This window comes from Camelus bactrianus, chromosome 29 (genome assembly GCF_048773025.1).
Source record: "Camelus bactrianus isolate YW-2024 breed Bactrian camel chromosome 29, ASM4877302v1, whole genome shotgun sequence".
Classification (NCBI taxonomy): domain Eukaryota; kingdom Metazoa; phylum Chordata; class Mammalia; order Artiodactyla; family Camelidae; genus Camelus; species Camelus bactrianus.
Window position 1 is genome coordinate 10,635,989 of NC_133567.1, and position 22,784 is coordinate 10,658,772.

The 22,784-nt window shown below is 37.5% G+C and overlaps 1 protein-coding gene across 4 annotated transcripts in view; it reads left to right on the forward strand.

Annotated features, from left to right (window-relative positions):
* Nucleotides 1-22,784, forward strand: part of SGK3 (serum/glucocorticoid regulated kinase family member 3) — a 118,901-nt gene that overhangs the window by 27,432 nt on the left and 68,685 nt on the right. The window contains exon 2 of one of the 4 annotated variants that reach the window (XM_074355007.1): nt 147-264. The exons of the other annotated variants lie outside the window; for them this stretch is intronic. The gene's annotated coding sequence lies outside the window, so the exon portion shown is untranslated. The remainder of the gene's footprint in view (nt 1-146; nt 265-22,784) is intronic. 4 annotated transcript variants of the gene reach the window in all.

Sequence of the window (22,784 nt, forward strand, 5' to 3'; positions counted from 1 at the left end):
CTGTATTGATTCCCACAGTTTTAGCATTGGTAGGTACCATCCAGAAATGCTTTGAGATTTTTAGATTTTGTCATTCTTAGTGATGGTTACTGGAAAGATAGAAAAGAGAATTCATCTCTTGAGACTCAGACTCTTTCATTATTTAGTTTTGCACAGCAATTTATGAACCATGAGTAGAATTTCAGTCCTGCAGAAGACTACACACCGGGTACACTTGAGATGCAGGAATAAATACGGAGCATGAAAGTTTCTAAATCTATCAAGGTAAAGAAATATCGGGTTGTTGTATATTTTGATTCCCTACTTTGTCACTCAAGGTTGATAATTCAGCCACCCAATCTGGGAAGTGCTTTATTTATTTAACAAACTTAGATAGCTCTTACTATGTGTTAGGCTCTTTCTAAGTGCTTTATAAATGTTAACTGAAATTATTAACTCAAAATGTTAAATTATAGCGGTTCTTGCTATGAAGAGGCCATGCATACTTCAGTTCCCAGAATGTCATTGCAAGAGCTAGAAACATTAGAGGAAGTTTCAGGCATATTTTAGGACTGGGTGTGCCTTCTGGCCCGCTTGGTTTCCAGGCCTGTAAGCAAGCCACCACCCCTGCACTTCCTGGGGGAAGGGAGTCTGGAGACCCAGTAATGAGATCTCTTCCTTGCAGATCTCTGGCCAGATCCCTATCATCTTTCATAATACGATCCTTCTCATCTGCCATGGTGCCTGCCCATCCTTAGCTAACCCGGGAGAGACCAGAACTTCCCTCTTTTTTCAGCTGCCACTGCATTGAGCCTCATTTTGTTTCCTTCCTAATATGTTTGACAATTGATATGACTATAGCTTAGGTTTGAGGGTCAGATTGAATGTGAAATGTACTGTAAAATAGAACATTTTTGTTTGAACACATCAACATAACAAACGATGCTTTGTAACTTTATTGCCATTTGCTGTAGGTAACATTGAGTTGGTGGGTCAACCTTGTAGGTAGCCGTTTTGTGATTTGCAGATACACAGAATATTTCCCACAGTTAAGCATCCTCTTCAAATGAGTGCCTTGGCCTGATGGCTAGATTGAGACTCAAAGTGGTGAATAAAATAGGTATGGTTCTTGTCATTATGGTGATTATGAATCTAATGTCAGAATCTGTACATCATACTAGCTTTCTCTCTCTCTTTCATATATTTAAATTTCCAGGGAGATGATTAAATGACACACTAAGCCTTATTTAATAAGATTATGAAGTGTCTCCTGGAAGCAGGGAAGCTCACTTTCCTCTGATATAATTTATAGCACAACAAACATTCATGAATTCAATCCAGCCAAATGACAACTAACACCTTCATGGTTTACAAAGTACTTCCAGATATACTTATTTGCTCTTCAGAGAGGCCTTGTGAGGTTGGTAGCCATTTTTTAATTTCTATTTTTACAGATGAGGAAACTGAGGTATAGAAATAAAATGCTTTAGCCAGGATTGCACAGCTAGTAAGAGGCAGAGCTTGAATGGAAAGTAGGTGTGTAGACAGTTGCCTGGCACGTGTCAGCCTGTGATAAACATTTGTGGAATGAATGACTCCCAATGACTTCAGGTTTCTTTGTTTCAAAACATTATACATCTCAAATAGCCTAGGTGATTTGTGCCTGAGAGACTGCCAGGCCTAATCCAAAGTCTCTGTTATTTCAAACAGTACCTGATACAACGTATTTTCTACAAAAGGGATGAGATGGAATGCCCTTTGGACTCATTTCTTAGGATTTATCTTCTCTGGTTTTTGAAAAAGCAAATAGATTGGTTATTTTTTTCCCTTTCCCAATCATCCTACATTTTTCATCTGGTTTGGAGGGAGTTTAGTTTGGACATATGGTTCTAGTATTTGTGTTGACAGCTTTCTGGTCTCTCCCTTCTCATTTAAGGTCATATTTAAGGATTACAAATCACTGTAAGTGTTCAATGTGAGTGAACTCAATTAAGCTACATAGATTTATGATCAAGTTCAAACACAGCGATCATAGATATTATAATTTTTTGACATCACTACTGTGTTTTTGAAATGTTGAAATTGATATAGTATTTTTAGAAAAAAACCTTCAACTTTTTATCCTTCAAGCACAACTCTCTGTATGCTAAAGGATGTGACCTCCTGATGGATAACCTTCAATCAGAGAAGAAAATATGGCCATTACCTGGTGGGAAAAATTGGGAAGGGCTTTTGGGGAAAATGAGAGATGCGGTAGCCTTTCCCATGGAGTGATATTAGGTGGTAAGATAACACTTAATGAAGCCAGACTGAGTCATCTGCCTGTCAACGTTCTGTGCGGGGGTGGAATAAAATGGTTTTGAAACCTGCCTTGTTTCAGAAGCCACTCTACCTTTTCCAATCCTCATGGTTTTTTTTTTTTTCTCTCTCTCTTTTTAAAAAATTCATGTAAATTACTGTCTAAACTGCTGATTCATGAAACTCAAATTATGTAACTTGTTATTCCCTACAGAAGCAGCTCCCACATGATTTTAGGGGACTCTGTCTCTGTTTTCCTTTACCCATTGCATTCCTTACGGTGGAATTTTTGTTCGCATTTCACTTTTTCCCCCTATTTCATGGAGAAAAGTGGTGCCGATTCCACAGCTTGTAGTCCGTGTCAAAGTGATTTTAACTCAGTACTAACTGAGTTAATTGTTTGCAGAAGAAGACAACATGGAAATCAGATGTTGGAGGCAGATTCAGAGCACCAATCAGAAAAGTGTTGTTGCCTGTCTGAAACTGAGCCAGGGGGTTTTCAAGGGAACTAGGGTCGTGTATGGTGTTCTTGCCCTTGTCCAGCTTCTCAGAGCCTTTCCTGTTTCCTGCAGGTCCTGAAAACCTGCCTTAGTTCATCTCCTTGTAGCCACTATTTCTTCTATTGTTCCACACCAAAATTTGTTTTCCTTGGGTCGGGGTTGGGGGTGAGTGAAAGAAGGATGATTACTTGAGGGGCATTGTTGTAGGGTAAGAGACTGGTGATATGTAAGATGGAAAATGAGAGATGTGTGGGTGAAATAAGATGTCAGTGAGATGTCCTGGTGGAGGATTCATGCAGAGTGCTGCTCTGTCTCCTGCACCAGGGCTGTAAATATAAGGAAGACCTATATGGGATCAAAGAACGTCTGGGAAGGATTCGAAGCATCTCTTGGCACGTGATATTGGCGGGCAGAGTTCCTTTGTACCCCTGCGTGCAGAAGTGTCATTATAGGCAGCTGTTTCTTCAGGCCACATAATGAGTTTGTTTGCAGATGATTAAAATGTAGAAAGCTGGTATAGTGGCTTTTAACTTGAGAGTAGGGATGATTTGACAGGCTTTTGGTTGAGTAAAGGCTTGGATTTTGTATCTTTATAAAGGCTTGCTCTTTTTTGAGAATGCTGATAATGTTGAGATGGTGATGATATGCTTTATACTGTTTGTGATTTTAAATAAATGACATTATATTTACAAAGCATCTAGTAATGAATGTGGTTCAGGCTAACTCTTCCATTCAGAGTCCTCATGTATTTGCTATGCCAGTCTATACCAAATATTTTTTTTTCCTATAGGTAAAATGGACCTCATGTATAATATACTCACATACAAAACCAGACTCACTGGTGGACTAGCTGGATGAAAAGTCCTCAAGTACAATGGGGCTTCACTCAGGACTTGAGTTCAGAAATAAGAAGGAACTTTATTACTATATTTACCTCTCTGTTTTTAAAATAAAAATAGATCAAAGCCACTTAAAATAATCTGGTTTTCCACTCAGCATCCACATATGCAGGCAAATATATACATAGACTATATATAATCAAATGCACATATACGATATATATGACCAGCTGAAAGAAATATAGGAATCACATTCTCAGTTTCTTAGTTTCCCAAGAAAACTCTATACATCATCCTTTTTTTCTCATTTTTGTTTAGTTCTGTCTCTTATATTTTCTAAATATTATTTTTATTAGAAATGTGTGCCCTTAAATTCACGCAATTGAGAAATATGGGAAGTAAAAAGCTTTCTCCCCTCTAATCTTACCTACGAAGGTAACCACTGCTGTTTTTTTTTCCAATCCTTCTAGACTTTTCCCCATGCTTATATAGATTTGTGTATCTGCAAATATACACAGAGTTTTTAAAAAAAACAGGAATCATTCTACACAGTTGGCCCTTTTATCTCTTATTTAACACTTTATCATGGACATCTATAGATCTACATTATTGGTTTATTATTGGACAGCTGCATAGCGTTCCATTGTGTAGTTAATCATTTATCCATTTTCTATTCTATTATCTGTATGTTCACTCTTTTGTATCTTTTAAAAAATATTTAAATCACCAAAGTAATACATTTTTCAGAAAAATAACAGGAAGAAAAAGATAAAATAAGAATCATCAGTAAACCTACCACTTAATAATCACTATTGATAGAGTGTATCTTTCTAAACTTTCACTTGTGTGTTCATGTGCATATTTCCAATGTTATTAAAAAATTTCTCATACATGCTTGCTTTGTTGGTTAGAGAATCTTGTTTATGTGATCATCCACTGTCACAGATTCTGGGCACTTTTGAACTAGTTATTTTACTGTATTCCTTGGCTACCTGCCATACCCCAAACCTGGATAGCATTACTGGAAATTTGTACTACTCCTCTTAAAGGGGATTAGGTGAGTGTGTGTGGATGGACCAGCAAATCCATCCAAATCAGCATAAAGTATATATCCTTCTGATGGAGGTCAGTCATTATTTGTATTTTAAGTACATCTAAGACACAAGATATTTAAGAAGAGAAATGATAGAATATTCATATATAGTCGATTATGATCACTAAAGAAAAAGCAGAAATAATGGACCTGGACCAAGGAAAAAGTGTTGAATTCAGTTAAAAAATTAGAACAGGAATCATGCCATAATAAAGGTATTAAAAAATTAAAAAATTAAAAATTAAAAAAAATTAGAAGAGCTGAACTTTAGATGTTTTGAAATAGTCTCCTAATGATAAGTACATTGTTTGAAGTAATTGGTTTAACAAAGCTTCCCCCAATGGTAGGAATAGGTGACCTTGAAATTTCTTGTGATCTTCTTATATTATGGCTGTCTCCAAGACAGTGACACTTGAGTTAGTATAATTCCATGTATACAGGTCCCTAGTTACTCACACCACCAGTTTTTCCAGACGGCATCTGTCTGGGCTCATCTCTCCACCCTCTTTTCCTTCTCCCACAGCGCGCGTGCACAAGCTGTCGCCCACACTTTCCTCCTGTACCCTTTTGTGGCCTTCCCCCACTTTCTGAGAGTTTAGCCCCCCTTTTAACTTTGTTCTTTTTTTCCTCTTCTTCCAGCTTTTGCTTTACAAAAACTTCTCTCTGTCTTTTCTCCATCCTACTCTCTTCATTTTGATCTTTAGCAAAAGATACTAATCATGGTGATACAGTTAAGAGCAAGCCTTTAATAAGGAAAAGGAAAGCTTTTAGTTTGGGAGAAAGGTAGACATTATAAAGAACTAGTGGTTGAGAATACCCAGTAATTCCTTTCAGAATTTCCACAGAAGTCTCCACCCACCTCCTTTTCTCTAAATAAGCTGTTTTTCCTTAAGCATTGGCATGTACGATAAAAGTTAAAACTATTTATAATTTTTTTGGTTCACGTCATTGCAACTGCAATAGCAATGTTTTGTGCATTTTCCTCCTCTTGAAGATGTTAGCCACATTATAGATTGAATAGAGAGAGTTTTGTTCTTGAAAGCTAACTTGTAGGTGAGACCACTGTTCCCTTCAGAAAATACATCGGAAGTTCTAGAGATCTGGCTTAAAAACAACCTCTTGGTTTTTAAGCAGGTTGAAGACTAAGAAGGTTATCTTAGACCAAAGGTTAGTAATCTTTGAGAAGTGGTGTGTCAAGATTCCACACCCTCTCCTTCCAGACTTTCATCAGCAGAGAAATGCGTTGGTGGGAAGCATACGTGGATCAGCCTTCCATCCTTGGGAATTAGAGAAGAAGTGATGAGGACTGCAGGAATGGCGGGGTGTTGCTGGCGCCTCTCTCAAGAGCTTCGGGTAGGGGATCAAGCCCAGGTGGCAGACTTCGTGTCAACTTCAGCTCACCTGTAAAGGTGCTTGAGCCAACGTTGTGAGGAGCTGGGCACCAAGGCAATAGCTGGTTAGGCTGCACTGAGAGTAAAGGCCTATTTTTTCATAAACATGAATGAAAAAGGTTTTTAAAAAGACATTTTTATTCAGCCTCCAAACCACATGGCACTAAAATTGATGATGGCTTAAACATGAAAGTGCTGTATTTTTTGCCTATTTGAACTTGGACCACTGCTAATAAACATTCAGAAGTTAAGACTTTACTATGATTTTTTAAAAAAAATAGTTCTTAGTTTTCTTGTTCTAAGTGTACACAGCTGTGCATAGTTCACTTTTAGTCCATTCTAACATCAGGACCTTTCTCTTTTTAATTCATCTCCTTTTACCCCTCCTCTCTCTTCTCATGAATATCTGGCTTAGTTCATTTATTTTTTGCCTATAGGAAATGACGTTTTTTAATTAATGAAAGAGAAGATATTCCAGTATTTTAGCAGAGAAGAGTTTTTAAGAGATTTATAAGACTGTTCCCCCTTTCCCCCTGATTTTTGTCTCCGCCATAGATTTTCCTTTATTTCTGATTCCTACTAACTTTAACATCATTTATTTTTGTTCCTCCTTCTAAAAATCTATTCAAGTGTGAACAAAAGTCCCTGTCCCATTGAATTTGTCTGTTGCCTTAGTCAGCCTTTAAAACAAAAAGGTAAGAAGTTTAGCCAGCAAAAGTGAGTTTATTCAGGAATAACAGAGGACATGCAGACTTGTGGTGAACCATAGGTAAGGCCAGAGAGCAAAGGAGACGAAAGGTCTTTTATAGAGAAAAGGAGGAAAAATTGGGAAGGGCTGTTTTTGAACAAAAAAGTCTATTGGAGCAGAGCCAGAATTCAAAGGGTTGTGGCAGCTCCATATTGGCTTAGTTGTTGTGATGTCTCCTTGGCTGGGCTGTTGCTGGGCAAGGAGAAAAATCACCCTTCCTCCTGCTGGGGTTTGTAAAGTAAGCTGCTTCCTGTTGAGGTCTGCAAGCTGCCACCAGTGGTAGTGTGTGAGAGCTCCCCCTCCAGGGCCTCCTGATTCTGTTTTACTTTATTTTAAAATGTTATTAATTATTATTATTATTTACAAATTTCCCTATTAAAAATTTTAATTGAAGTGTAATTGACTTCATAATATAATATTGTATTATATTACTTTCCAGTATATAAACTGGTGATTCAATATTTTGATACATTATAACATGATCACCACAGTAAGACTAGTTACCATCTGTCACCATACAAAGTTGTTACTGCATTATTGACTATATCCCCAATGCTAGACATTACATCCTTGTGGCTTGCTTTGTAACTGGAATTTTGTACCTCTTCCTCTTCCTCACCTATTTTACTTACCCCCTCACCTACCTCCCTTTTGGCAACCACCAGTTTGTTCTCTGTATCTATGAGTCTGTTTCTATTTTATGTTTGTTCATTTGTTTGCTTTTCTTAAATTCCACCTATAAGTGAAGTCATATGATGTTTGTCTTTCTGTCTGACTTATTTCACTTGGCATAATACCCTCTGGGTCCATCCATGTTGTCACAAATGGCAATATTTCATTCTTCTTATGGCTGAGTAATATTCCATTGTGTGTGTATATATATATATACACACCACATCTTCTTTATCCATTCATCTATTGGTGGACACTTAAGTTGCTTCCAATCTGGCAATTGTAAATAATGCTGCTATGACCATGGGGGTGCCTGAATCTTTTTAAATTAGTGTTTCTGTTTTCTCTGGAGAAAGAGTGGAATGGAATTGTTGGATCATATGGTAGTTCTATTTTTAAATTTTTGAGAAACCTCCATACTGTTTTCCATAGTGGCTGTAGCAATTTACATTCACACCAAGAATGCATGAGGGTTCTTTTTCTCTACATCCTCATCAACGCTTGTTATTTGTTGTCTTTTTGACGATAGCCATTCTAATAGGTATGAGGTGATATTTCATTGTAGTTTTGATTTGCATTTCCCTAATGATTAGTGATGTTGAGCATCTTTTCATGTGTCTGTTTGCCATCTGTATGTCTTGGAAAAGTGTCTGTTCAGGTCCTCTGCCCATTTTTTAATTGGGTTGTTTGTTTTTTTGATGTTGGGTTGTATGAGTTCTTTGTATGTTTTGGATATTAACCCCTAATCAGATATATCGTTTCCAATATTTCCTCCCATTCAGTAGGCAACCTTTTCATTTTGTTGATAGTTTCCTTTCCTGTGCAAAAGCTTTTTAGTTTGATGTAGTCCCATTTGTTTATTTTTCTTTCTATTTTAAATGAGGTTTCCTTTATTCATTTTCACACTTTCATTGGAATATTTTAGGATGAAAAATTTGCCTTTGAGATGCAGACTGGTATATATAAATTACTACAACTGCATAGAAAACAAGAAAAACTGATTTTTTTTGCTTTGTCTAAACATAAAGAAGGATACATAAGAAATTAACATTGTTTATCTGTTTTGGGGATTGAGTGATAAGAACTGGGTGGATAGGGACAGGAGTGGAAAGCAAACTTTTCACTGTCTCTTTGATTTTTTTCTTGTTTTTTTAACCAGGTAAATATATAGCCCACTGTAAAAATAGTTTGAAAAATTGTGTCTGTGGGTTTTCTGACTTAAAAAAATAGATCTATATATTTCTGTTGTCCTTGTCCATAAGTTTTTAGTAATGTTGTTGTTTTAAATATTTTTTTAAGAATGCACATGTAGTCTAGTCTTACAGGACTAGCAGTAGGATTTTGCAGGCATCTTGATCTGGTTTTGTTCCCCTTCAGCAGTGCTCTCAAATGCTGTGACTAGGATTCATTATGAAGTCTTCCCTTAGGAAATTCTCACACTGCAAATGCGACCAAACCGTAAGTTATTGTTGGCTTATTTGAAGAACCATTTAACTGAAATTGTCTGCAGCATTCTGCCAACTGGATACTCAGTTTTTCCTAATAAAACTGTTAAATAATACCAGTATAATTAGTGCAAAGTTAGTTGATTTTTTTCCCCAAGGTATCTTGTATCTCATCATGGTTAGTTATAATTTCCCTACTTAAAATTATATGAGTTTGGTGCTTTTAGAAAATAAAAGTTGGTTTACTTTTAGTATTTAGATAATTCTGCTCTTTTTAGTACACACTAAGCCAAATAATTTCTTTCATAAGGATTTTTATAGTTTCTGTCATTTGTGATAGGTATTTTACCCTGTGGAGAGCAAAGAGGAACTAATATTTATTGAATATTCATTTCTGTTTGGTCAATTTATTTGTTAGAAATTAAAAGTTTATTTGCTAATATGTGGTTGAGATGACAGCTCCAGAAAAAGTAACAAATGGCACCACATTTTCATGCTAACTAGAATTGGTGATTAAATTTTCTTTCTTGTTTTTCATAGTAATATTATTTGATCTGTACCTCCAAGAATTCTATGAAACACACATTTCAAAATTGGCAATGGTAGAGAGGCTATGTGAGATCAAGTTAGTAGAGGCAATTTAAAATATATCAGCATATGAATACCAATAAATTCTCTTCAACTAAGAATACTTGGGCATTTTAGTGCCATGTGTTTGTAAAGACAATATTTGACTTTGCCTTGTAGCACAGACAAACTATTCTGTATTAAAAAAAAAACTATTGTTTTAAAAACCCCACATTTTAGCGTCATTTAAAAAAAAACTGTATTTGTAGTAAGGGTGATCCCTCATTTAATGAATCCTGTCTTCAGACAGTGACCATTTTGGAAGGCCATTTGGCCTAGGTTGATAAAGGGTATGGGTTAGAATGTAGAAGAGAAATGCTACATCATTTCTAGATTATTTAGATTTCTAGGTTATGGGGGGCAGGGATAGCAGTTCAGGAGAAAACATAGATTGGAGAACAAATAGCAACTACAGAAGAATCAAAAAGAACGTGATAGTGGAAAAAGTATAGAAGTAGATGAAGGAGGAGAAGGTAGGTGCAGAAATCTTAGTAGGTCCTTGGCAGAGAGGCCAGTACCCAGAAATGCATTCCTAGGCTTTCTAAATCTGCGTCTACCTCCAGGAGGGAAGTTTCTGAGAGTGAAATCTGTTGTTGGAACACGGCCTCTTCAGTAGTGCAGTCATTGCAGTCATTGAATTACCTCTTTCCATGCAGTCCTTGTGGCGTATTCTCTTTTGGCAACACTGAATATCCAAAGGAGTGGATGTGATTGTTTTATTAAGTCTTTTCAAATCCTATAGCTGACTTAGGGAAGAGATGATAACATGTGAAAGTGCTTGGCCTAGTTAAGGGCACAAAGTAGGCACTTGATAGATGTTGGCTGATACTAACTTGTCCAAAATATTCTAATACTTCATAGCCTTCACTAGGGAATTTCGAAGGCCCAGGTTATAGTGTTAGATCTGCCACTAACTTGTTAAGTGAGCCTTTGCAAGTGACTTTATTTTCTTTGTAAATTCTCAGAGTTCCTTCTACCTCTAAAGTTCTATGGTTTTATTAAATTCATATAGAAAAAAAAGCTTTAAATAAGGATTATTCTTTTAATAGAGGTGAAAGTTTTTGTTGTTCTCAACTTTTACAGTTTTAACTAGGGTACACTACATGAATAAGATTCTTTATAGTGTTATCTAAAGCCAACCACTGATTTGTTTGAAAACAAAGGGTTTCTTTGCAGTGTCATTTAGCCTGGCATTGCCATGAATCCAAGAATTATTCTACACTAATCAGAGAACAGTGATGCAGTTGTACTTAAATTTAGAGTTCCACACAGCCATTCACCAGAGATGAATTGAGGTGAACCAGTACTCCTAACTTAATTTGCAAAAGTTCTAAAATGGACTGGTGGAATTCACTGCAGGAATCACAGTGAAAAGCAGGTTGAAAGTGTGGCTCAGATCATGCGAGGCTGGTGAAGAAACTATCACTGCTTTTTGTTGTATTTGTTTTCTGGGTCTGTGTGATTTTTAGTAAAAATTTAATGTAGATTTTGGGAGCATTTTTACCATTTTGAAATGTTGATGTATGGTGTGCCTGTTAGAGAGTGAATCAGTGTGGTTGGTCACCTTTGCTTTCAAAGGAAGCCAATTCCTGGCTTCAAAGAATGCTGTATGGAATCCAAATCAAATTTAAACTCTTTTTTTTTTTTTTAACTCTCTTGTTTCCCTTTACACTCATTACATGCAATACTCTGAACACTTTTGTACTCTGGTCCCCAAATATGTGGTAGTTTTTCCCACATTAGGCAATACTGTGACACCAGCTGGGTGTCCTACAATTTGACTCAATTCTGACACTGGCTACTTGGTGGTCTCACAGGTTTTGGGCTCAGCTCTGTCTAACTGCACCCTCACCCTTCAGCCGCCAATCACAAGTCCAGGTTATTACCGGTGCTTCTGACCAACAGACTAAATCAGTTTCTCACCACTCCCTCCTCGGGTTCAGTTAATTTGCTAGAGAGGCTCTCAGTACTCAGGAAAACAGTTTACTTGCTAGATTAACAATTTATTATAAAAGGGTCTAACTCTGGGACAACCAGATAAAAGAGATGCACGGGGAGGGTATGTGGGAAGGGACAAGGGCGGTTCTAGGCCTCTGTGGGTGGTGCACCGCTCTCCCCGTACCTCCAGGTGCACCAACTTGGTACCTCTCCGAACCCATCCTTTAAGGTTTTTATGGAGGCTTCATTATGTAGGCATGGTTAATTAAATCATTGGTCATTGGTGATTGATTCAACTTCCAGCCCCTCTTCCCTCTCTGGAGGTGGGAGGAACTAAAAGCTTCAACCTTCTAACTAATCAGATTGGTTGCCCTAGCAACCAGTTCCCATCTTTAAATTACCTAGGGCTTTGTAAGTCATTGCATTAACCTAAAGTCAGGTGTGATGGAAAGAGGCTTATTATATGAATAACAAAAGATACACATTTCACCTTTCTCTCTCTTATCACTTAGGAAATTCCAAGGGTTTTAGGAGCTCTGTGCCAGAAAAGACAGACCAAATATATGTATGTCTTAATATAAATTACAATATCATAGTAGTATACCTTGTTTAAAAAGTTGTTGGGGGGACGGTATAGCTCAGTGATAGAGTGCATGCCTAGCATGCACAAGGTCCTGGGTTCAATCCTCAGTACCTCTGTTTAAAAATAATAATAATATACCTAAATTACTTCCCTCATTTAAAAAAAATTTTAAAATCCTGAAAATTATGAGAACTAAAACAATTTTTTCCACCTGTATTAAAAGAATATACTTTAAATGTCCATTTTAGCTTTCATGGTAAAACCGAAAGGCAAGTTATCCAAGTATACTGTGGGTTTTTCTTTTTTTGAATTTTAAACTCTTACCATTAAAGTTTATTTACCGTAATTCTGTGTACATTGCCTTAAGTTCAGTTTTACAAGGAGGGAAAAGTGGAAAACAAGTTGCGAAACACTCAATTAGGTAATGGACGGTGGTAATGAGTCATGACGGTTTATTGTGTAAGTGTGTGCAGAAGCGGAAGGATCTATCAGGCCTCCGTTCAGCTCTCTTAAAATGACAGATTTCCCAAATCCTTCATGAAAAGGATGTGCATATGTTTAATGAAAGTCTAGTCTCATGCACTTTTTTCCTCCTCCATTTTCTAATCATTAAAATATGAAGTTTGGGTCACTTGGAGAAGGTTTTGGGGAGGTGATTATGTTGAAGACTAGATATTTGTTGGGTAATTCTGCACTACCCCGGTTACCGTGTGCTCCTAAGTCTTTCTGGGACCCACCCGATTTAGCCCTATCCTAAAGGATATTGACTTTCAGACTTATTTTCAGTGGTGAAAAATGCAAGGAGCACTTTCTCATTTCATCTGAGGTAGTTAGTGACAGACTTAACATTTTCAGCTTAAAAAGCAGTTTTCTTTTATCTTAATGTCTGTCATTAAAGTTTACCACTCAGGTTTCAATTTTAATGTTTCTCTCTTATAATTAAAGCAGAATGAGTCCTTGGACTGTAGCAATTAATAGAACCTTTATTCAAACTTACTGTAATCACATGTAAAAATAGAATAATTTATTTAAAATTTATGTGTTATAAAATGGAATGAATGTCATTGACAGGCATTATTGTGTATAGAAGTAGCAGGTTGCCTCTGGTGACTCATTATCTATTTTCAGCTCCTATGAGAGATTATGCTAATAGTGGTTAAGAATGGGGGGTCTGGATTCACCCAGACCATAGTTCAAATAGTGGTTCATCCATCACTTATAAATTAGTTTCTTTACCTATAGAATAGGACATAACTCATAGGGTTGTTAATTTTGAAATAAATAATATTCTTAAAGCACTTAACACAGTGCTTGTGATACAGTAGGTACTCAATACAAATGTCAGTAATTAATAATATTCAGAATGGATAAAATTTTATGACGTTAACTTTGTTTCTTTTTTATTAATTACTTAAAGGAAGACATATACCACAGCTTTTCCTTCATTAAGTCCTAAGAAGCTGCCAGGGAGGAGAGCTGGAGAATAGCAGAGAAAGGATTCTTTAGAGATGATCAAGGTGATAACTCATTCTCCCTAATGTGTCTCCAGGTGTCTGATGCAAGTCCATTGCCTCTTTTGGGCTACATCAGCGCTCTGTGGATGATTGAAGTTACTCTTCCTGGTTTACATGCATCTTGTACTGATGACTCCCAAATCCATGGTTCCTGTCCTGGAACCCTTTAGACTAATATGATCAATTGCCAGATAGCTAGCTTCCCATAGTGCTACCCTACAGGTAATTCAAATTCAACACGTACGAAACAAAATATATCTTCTCTACTCTCCTCCTGATGCCCCACCCCCACTTTTCATCAATTTCTTCTTCCTTTTATTGTCCCTATTCAATTTTACGGTATCACCATCGCCCCAGAAACCTGAGAGGTGGTCTAGACTCTGTCTCCCTTAGTACCTGCATCCTGTCATTTACAAAGTCATCCTGATATTATCTCCTGAATATTTCTCAAGCCTGTCCTAGCTGTTCTAAGTCTACTATAGCCTCCTGGGGCCCTCATCAAGTCTGCCTTTTTCAGTGGCCCCTCTTGAGAGATTTTTCTACCTCCCTCCATTTGTTCTCCATATTGCTTTCAGAGTGATTTAAAGCAAAGATCTGGCCATTGTCATTCCTTACATGGAAATAGCTTCTTTATCTCTTGTAATATCAAATCTAGGTCTTTAGCATGGCTTGTCAGGCTCATTGTGATCTCTGACCTACTTATCTCCTGGCATTTCCAGGCTCATGCTTTCAGCTCCAGGCTCCAAGAATAGTAATTACCTCCACACACAGTATGCTAATGCACCCCTGTGTGCTTGGAATACTTTCCCTCAGTTGTTGACTAACTTGCCCAATTGTTAGTACTGAGCTCAAGAGCTACTTTCTTTAGGACATCTTCCTTAACCTCCATTTTCCTCCTTACGTTGCCTCCCAAAACTGAGCCACAGGCATCTTCCCTGTGCTTCTGCTGTAACCTCTGGATACTTCTGTCCTAACAGGCTATTGTACTGTAGCCCGTCTTGGGTGCCCTGGGACACTTTCAAAAGGGCTTCTTTCTATTTCCAGAGATGGGAGTCATGGTTGTCATTAACATTGTTTATTAAAAAGCATGCTTGTGGGGGGGGGTATAGCTCAGTGGTAGAGTGCATGCTTAGCATGCATGAGGTCCTTGGTTCAAACCCCAGTACCTCCATCAAAATTTTAAAAAAATAAAATGTACAAATCAACTGTGCCCAGTAAAAATCTAATAAAGTAATGTCTTTTTAGAAAAATGGGCTGAAAAAATGGAGGAAAATATTTCCCCCCATTCTATCCCACATACCAGAAGAGACTAATCTTCTTAAAACCCTTTTTATTGGCATGCCTACCTTTCTTAACCTACAATAGCTCTTTATTAGTTCAAGTCCAAACTCCTCACCCCATCTTACCTATTCAGCCTAATTTCGGGCAGTGCGTCTACAGAATCAGTCTGGACGGTTAGATCAGTGAACTTCATAGACAGAGTAGGCAGGGAATTTGCACTGGTGGTTCTTCCTTGGAACAGATTTTGAGTTTTCAAATCTAGGCTTTAGCATCAGGGTATATACTTTAAAGTTATATGTTGGTAAATTAAACAAAAACTTTGTATTCATTGAATATTTATTAGGTGCTCACTAAATATTTATTGGCTACAGGCCAGGCACTGTACCACTGGTTGGGGCTTTGGTGATAATCAAAATCAACATAACCTCTGCCCTCATGGAGATTCTGGTCTAATTGTGAAGATTAACAATTATAGTAGAGGGTGTAATGCGCCCCAGGAACCCACAGCAGGGCACCTGACTCAGCCGTGGGATCAGAGAGGGCCTCTTAGGCTGAGTGACATCTAGCTTGATGGCAGTCAATGGGCTGTGCATTCAAGGCTGAAGGAACCGCAAGTGCAGAAGTCTAGTGGGAAGAGAGCCTGGGATGCTCAAGAAAGTGACAGAAGTTTCTTGAGGCTGGATCTCCGGTACCAGGAACTATGTGTATTACTGTAGCAGATCATGAAGGAAAAGAAAGGATATCTCTTTGTCCTGTCAGAGACTTGCTTCCTCTTTGAGGAAAACAAGTCAGAATGAATAGAATAAGCTTTTGTTTCACTGACTGCTCAGCTTCTAGTCACATACTATGTCGGTCTTAATTTAATTTTTATGCATATAAAATTAATGTCATACTGAGATGGTCTAGACATCCCTGCAGTTTGATAGCACACCCTTCCCCTGCTCTTACCCTCACCCTCCCACCCCTGCAGCTGGGTGCCATTTCCTTGGATCCACTCCTTGGATCTCCATTGCTATTACAATAGCATGACTCCTTGGCATAGTTCTTAAGCCTTTTATGGTTAGTCTCCAACCTACCTCTCTCTCTCTTATTTTCTGCTCCTCTCCTTGCTCCAGACTTACTCTTTGCTCTGCCATTCCTTTAATACATCCATGTTTTTCTGCTTTTAAGCCTTTACATACCTCCCCTTCACCTGGAAAAGCCTTCTTCCCTTTCCCTGCCTGTCAAACTCCGATGCTTTCTTGAAAGCTTGATTCACACACTTCTTCTATCAGGTCTCTGATGTTTTTGCTGTTTTTCTTGCCTCCTCCAATTCTCTACTCCTTCTAGAATGTTTTCTTCTTTCTTTTTAATGAAATATACCATAGTTTTTTGTAGTGCTTTTAAAAATTTGGGTTTTTTTTTTTAACTTTGGTCCTTTGTGTTAGAGGGTTTCCTTAAGTGCCTGATAATTATTTAAGAGTGAGACACTAAAGGAATATACTAAACATGGAATAAAGGTTCTGTGTATCTTGTTGAAACTTGTTAAAGTGGGCCAGCTTATTTGATGGGCACCATACAGATTTCATCAGCAGCTCCTGAATGTTTTCTCAGGACCATTCAATTTTCCCAGATAAGAAGCCTCTGCACCTGCCTGTTGCACCAAAGCCTGAGGCTCTTCTCGGGATCCACAGGTCAGGTCAGGTCAGATGGCTCCTGCCTGGGGTCCCCTCTTAGGCTCTTCTGCCACTCTGCCTGTTTCCCGCTTCTCACAGGCTTTCTGTCTTCATGTAAGATGTTTGTGGTGTGTGTCTTCCCTATTGTTTTGAGGTGACTTCTGAGAGAACAGGGTGAAACATCTTTATACCAACATTTTAAAACAAATTCCTTCCTGAAATTTTCAATTAAAAAATTTCTCCATATACATCATTGAAAATAGAGGGGATATGCTAATGTTTCTCCAACATGGGAAGGTTGAAACCTAATTAATCAATGTTAATGAAGATGAAATCCTTGTGTAAATATTAATTGACATGCTCTTTTCCAGAGAGCATGGAAAGAATGCTGTATAGATTTTAGAGTATCTTTTATGGTTTCCTATTTCAAAAAAAAAAGGAAGCTTGAGATTTTAACAAGCCAGTGTTTGCTGGTCTCTCATGGCCAGTTCAGATGTCCGGAGTATGACATCAGGAGATGATTTGTAATACAAAGCATGCTGAATCTTTGTGAAAGTTGTTAGTTCTCATGATATTAAGCTGTAAAGTTTACTTCTAAAATGGACTGTTTTATTCTTTTTCTTTTTGAGCATGTGACCATGGTTTTCCATCTCAGTAAAATTTCTTACAGAGTAATTGCTTACAAATAAAAGACTACCTTCAAGAAGTTTAAGCAGTCATACAGTTTTTTGAGTAAGGGGTACAGGATGCCTATTTTAAAAGCCCTGGGTCTAGACTAGTAGGAGAGCTGGAGGAGACTGAGGTCCAGCATGGTGCCATGTTATGGATGAATGGCATGTGTTATTTTAAAATTCTTTGACATGTGTGCCATTTTAATTTAAAGCTAAAAAGCCTTTTAACTTTTAAATATTCAGCCACTTAGCAGTTTCATTTTCTAAAAATCTCATTTGCTAAGTCTTTCTCTAAAATTATGCAGTGTGTTTTGCAGCAGAGCATAGCAGGTAGAACACAGGCGTAAGTGTTGGACAGGCCTAGGTTCGAGTGCCAGCACTGTCAATTGCTGTGCGAATTCGAACAAGTTACTTCGTGTTTCACTTTCCGCGTCTGTGACAAGGAGTTCATGAGGTTGCCTTATGGGGATTCCGCGAGAGAATGCACGTGAGGTCCCCAGCATGGGGCTTGCCTTCGTCAGCGTTCAATCGCTCTGTTGAGGTATGTTAAGCATCCAGCACAGGGCCTTTTCCTCCCACTTTCCTCCTACTTCCTCAGGATGTTCTGCTGAGTCAAAACTACCAGGAGAAAGTTACACAATACCGATCCTTTCTTCTTCTAATTCTTAGAAATTTTAATTTGGAGATAGTTTTGGTAAATTAAAAAAAAAATACTGCCACTAAAGTAGTATTTATTTCTGCTCAGATCTTTCTAAAGAGTTGATCCTGTCTGCACTGAATTAGGCAACCTGTAAAAGCAGCAGTGAATTGCTGGAGGGAGCTTCGAATTTTTGAAATGATTTATTTGCCAAGCTACTCAGGCTTTGGGTATTACCTAGGAGAATTCATAAACATGTCAAGCCTTGATAGATTCTTCCCTTTTATGTTAATGTACTGTGAACATGCAGGGCCCGTCCTGCCTGTGGGGCATGTTTTGCCCAGACTGTCACTGGTATCACTGGCATCACGATTTCCCTGGACCTAGCCTGGTGCCCACTCATGCTCGGGACCCAACGGACCAGTCCAGCCCTGCCTGGACTTGAATTTCCCTCAACACTGAAATTGAGATCAATAAACTCTCTACTCTGGCAAGCAGAAGGAGCATGCTCATCAATTTTAATACGTACTACTGTCATCAATTTGTCTGGGTTATTTTTACAAAGATGGTAGACTCATCAGTTTGAAACCCATCATGTCTGAGTTGGCCATTAGGGACTTCTGACTTTGCTGTTAATTATTTCCAGTGAAACTCTCACTAGATATTCTAGTTGTATGAACGCTCATATGAGAGAATGGTGGAGAAAATATGGAGTAAGGGATGGATCCATTTTGTGTTATTCAGAAAGTTATCTTTAATATACTTTCTGAAATGAATTACCTTTGTCAACATATAATTAAATGAGCAAAATTTGATTTGTTTTATCTGATGGGAACATTATTGTTTTTTTACTGGACTGTTTCTTGCATTTGGAAGACTTATTCTAGATTTTGAAGGGTAAATATTATGTAGCTTATAGATCCATTTTTTATTAAACTAAAAATCTCATGTATGCTTTTTATTTAAAAAATAAAAGATTTAATATTCTAGGATATAGTGGACTTAGACTTGAATTGTTTAAAGTATTTTTAATAAACTGTTCATTCTTTTTTAACATATTATTAAACACATATAAGAGATGATTCATAGAGTTCTACATAGTATAGAGGCTAACAATAAAACAAATACTCATGTATCTACCACCCAGTTTAAGAAAAAGAATATTAGCAATACATTAGATTCCTCATGTGCCCTTCCCCAGTTCAGTTCACCTCCCTCCATCCCCCAAGTAAACATGAAAGAACTTTGTATTTATATAATCCCTTGGCTTTTTGTAAAACTAGTTTTTGGAACATTTGTATTCATCTCTAAACAATAAATTATTCAACTTTTCATTTTTGACACTTACACAAATGAAATAATTTCTCCTGATATTTACTTTTAAAATAATAAAAGTAACAGTGGTGACATTCAGCCATGTTGATGTATACAAATGTGATTCACTAATTTTCACTCCTGTATAATATCTCATTATGTAACTATTCCACAATTTAGTTGTCTATTATTCTCTGATGGACATTTGGGTCATTGCTAGTTTTTTGGCTAGTACAAACACTGACTTCTTATATATATCCCTTATTGCACATGAACAAAAGTAGAATTGCTAGGCAAATTGCTTAATTTCTGAATTTCATGGAAAAATGAAATTTTGCTTTTCTTTGAATTTAAGGAGGATTTGAGATTGAGATAATTTATTTCAAATCAGTGGCTCAATAATTTTGTATCAATTTTAGCAGTTTTTCTAGGAAAATTGTTTGCTTTTAAAATTATTTAGAAATAATTGATTTATTCAGAAAAGTCAGGAAGTGAGGAATTCCAGATTATTTAGATATATTTATATACAGATGTGGAGATATAGATATGTAGGTATAAAATAAAAATATAGGTAGTCAATTTCAAGAATCAGAGTATAATATTAATAATAATGGCTAACTTTTATTGAATATATACAAAACAGCATGACTGTCCTGGCATATGCCAGCTGAATAATGGAATATCAGCCCCTGCCTGGAAGTACTTTTTGGTGTGTGTGTGTGTGTGTGTGTGTGTGTGCATGTGTGCAAATCTCTGCATAAGGAAAGTGAAAAAATTGCCTTCACATTTCTTGATTTTTGGACAAAAAAAGAATTTTCTGGTCATTCAGCCTATTTTGATTCCCAGTGTATCTTCTACTGTCTGGAAGTAAAATGGGCTATAAGATGCTGAATTAATTTTTCACTATGATATTGGAAATTATAGAAATTCAAGAAAAGATGAGTCAGTAATAGCTATCACAATTGTCAACTTCACAATTCATGTTTATTGCCAGTGCTTTCCTTTGTATGTATCTGGGAGTGTTTTACAAATGAAATTTTTGCATTTCTGATACCATGCCCTCTCTTCTGAAAAGTCCTTGTTGACAGCTTTTTAAAATTCGCTTTCTTTCTGGATTTCTTCCCTTTTTCCCTACCTCCCTACTTAGGACATTTATTTTTGCCCTTGCCTGGGCTAGCCATCTTTTTATTTAAGTGCTGGAGATGTAGTAAGAAGAAAGATCCAATCCTGCCCTCATAGCACATGGAGTTCAGTGGGAGAGAGGAAAACACACACAGGCAATTTCCAGGCATCTTTCTTTGATAAGGGTTGGTTCATATTTATTCTTAAGAAGGGGTGAGGGAAAGCCTCCGCTATTAACAATTTTTTAAAAACTCATTCTTTGATTAAAAATAATTACTCAATAAGTTTAAGTACTTATTTACTTATTCGTGTTTATAGGTTTATTTTATACATATATTTTCAGAGCTTAAGAGAAAAAAATCATTTATTATGAGCTTCCTAAAATACTGTCCGGTTTTCTTGTTTGGATCTCATGAAAAAGGAGAACTGCTTTTCTTATTGCTTCAAAAATTTTTTAAATCCCATGAGTCCTGGCTTCTGGAAACTTCTTTTTTGTTGTTGTTTTTTGTTTATTTGTTTTGGAAGGGAAGTAATTTAGGTTTATTTATTTATTTATTTTTAAGGGGAGAGACTGGGGATTGAATCCAGGGCTCGGGCATGATAAGCTTGCACTCTACTGCTAAGCTATACCCTCCCCCTGGAAACTTCTTATTTAGAAAATGTTTAATAGTCATTGATTCCATTTTGTGAGTATTTGTATGACATCACAAGTATGGCATGACACTTGGAACTCTTAAATAACACATAGGATGGGGCCTTGAATCCATGATTACTCAAAACACTTAATAAATGTGGATATTTTAATACTGGCTTGCTTTACTATAAGGGAAAACAGGTACACCATATGAAAATCCCTGATTATTAAATATTATTTATTGAGAGGTTGATCTAAGAGAGACTATAAGAGAGACTATTCAGTGTTAAAACCGGGACAGTCCCAGGCACACACACAGGAGCAATCAGTTACTCTATGTGGCTAGACTCTGTGATAAGTTCTGAGGTTGTACAACATAGACATGAAAAAAGAATTGTCATGTAATGTGATAGTTTAGGATATACATTAAGGGGCTGGGGAAGACAAAAGGGGACATGCCCCAATTTGCAGAAGATGATCACAAAGTTGTCAAGGAGATGGTGAAATAAATCCAGAGGAGTAGGAGTTACCCCAACAAAAACAGGGTGCAGAGGGGAGGAAGAGGGTGGAAACTTTCAAGCAGAGAAAGCATGCAGCATTTAGTTTTTAGAGAAACACAAGTGGTTTTCTCCAGAAAGAGAAGGGGAAGCTACTGAAGGGCCTGGGGAGAGAGCCCAGGTGCTCCCACGCAGCGGGTTGTGGAGGGAGGGATGTCGAGGGAGGGAAAGCCTGGTGGCCTCTCTGTTTTCAGGGAGACTAGGGTGGTGCTGAGGGGGAGAGACAAGAAAGAGAGCAGGGAGTTTGAGGAGAGAGGGGAACCGCAGGTTTCTGAGATGGTCAAATGTGATCATATTAGGTGCTAAAGCTCTGAGAATTACAAAGCATTAAAAGAAATAGCTAACGCTTACTCCATGCTTCCTTTTGTTTCAGGAACTAAGTATCTTACGAGCATTATCACATTTAATTATCATGACAACCACAAGAGACATATACTGTTATTAGCTCCATTTTACAGATGAAGAAACCGAGGCAGAAAGAAATTAACACTTGCCCAAGGTTACACAGTTCCTAAGAGGCAAAAGCCAGAATTCTGTAGGTTCTGTGGCGCCCTTTACTCTTTACCTCTGCATTTAATATATGTGGCTCTGCGTGACATGCACAGCCACCTCTGTGGTATTATTATCCCCAGGTGAGGGGACAGTAACCGAGGGGAATCTTGTCCAGAGTCACATGGGTACTCAAGATACATGGTTAGGCAATGTGTAGGAGAGGACAACTGAAGACATTGTAAATTGCTGAGACCGGTCTTTTCCCCACATTACATAGTTTCCCAACTGAAAATAAAATAAAAGGAAAGAATGTGATCCCGCCTTCTCCACACCCCACAAATAGTCCAGCTGTTCCTTTGTATTTTGGCTTTTTGAATTCAAATGCACTTTCCTCTACAAGTTGTGGATATCACTTCTTAACTCCTAACCAAGTTGCAAGACTATTCATAGTGGCCCTAAACTTCAAATACCCTTACAGCCCCCTGAACGCCAATTGCGCTTGGAACCCCGAGGCTTTGGAAAGTGTTAGTGACTCTTTAAAGGTTTGTTTGATTAGCAACCTCCTATTTCAGCATGAGAGAAAACTTCAGCAGCCTGGAGGTGGGTCTCCCAGAGCTTCTGCAGAATTGGCTGTTAAAGATCGGGGTTGACCTTCCCATCAAAAGCAGACAAGGCCCCTAGTAGCATGGGGTAGAGTTGGGATATTCAAAGATCAGGGGTTTTCTGTTTAAATTGTGACAGGTTTTGACTTTAAATAATTTCTGCATTTACAGATGAGGAATGAGAGACAAAGC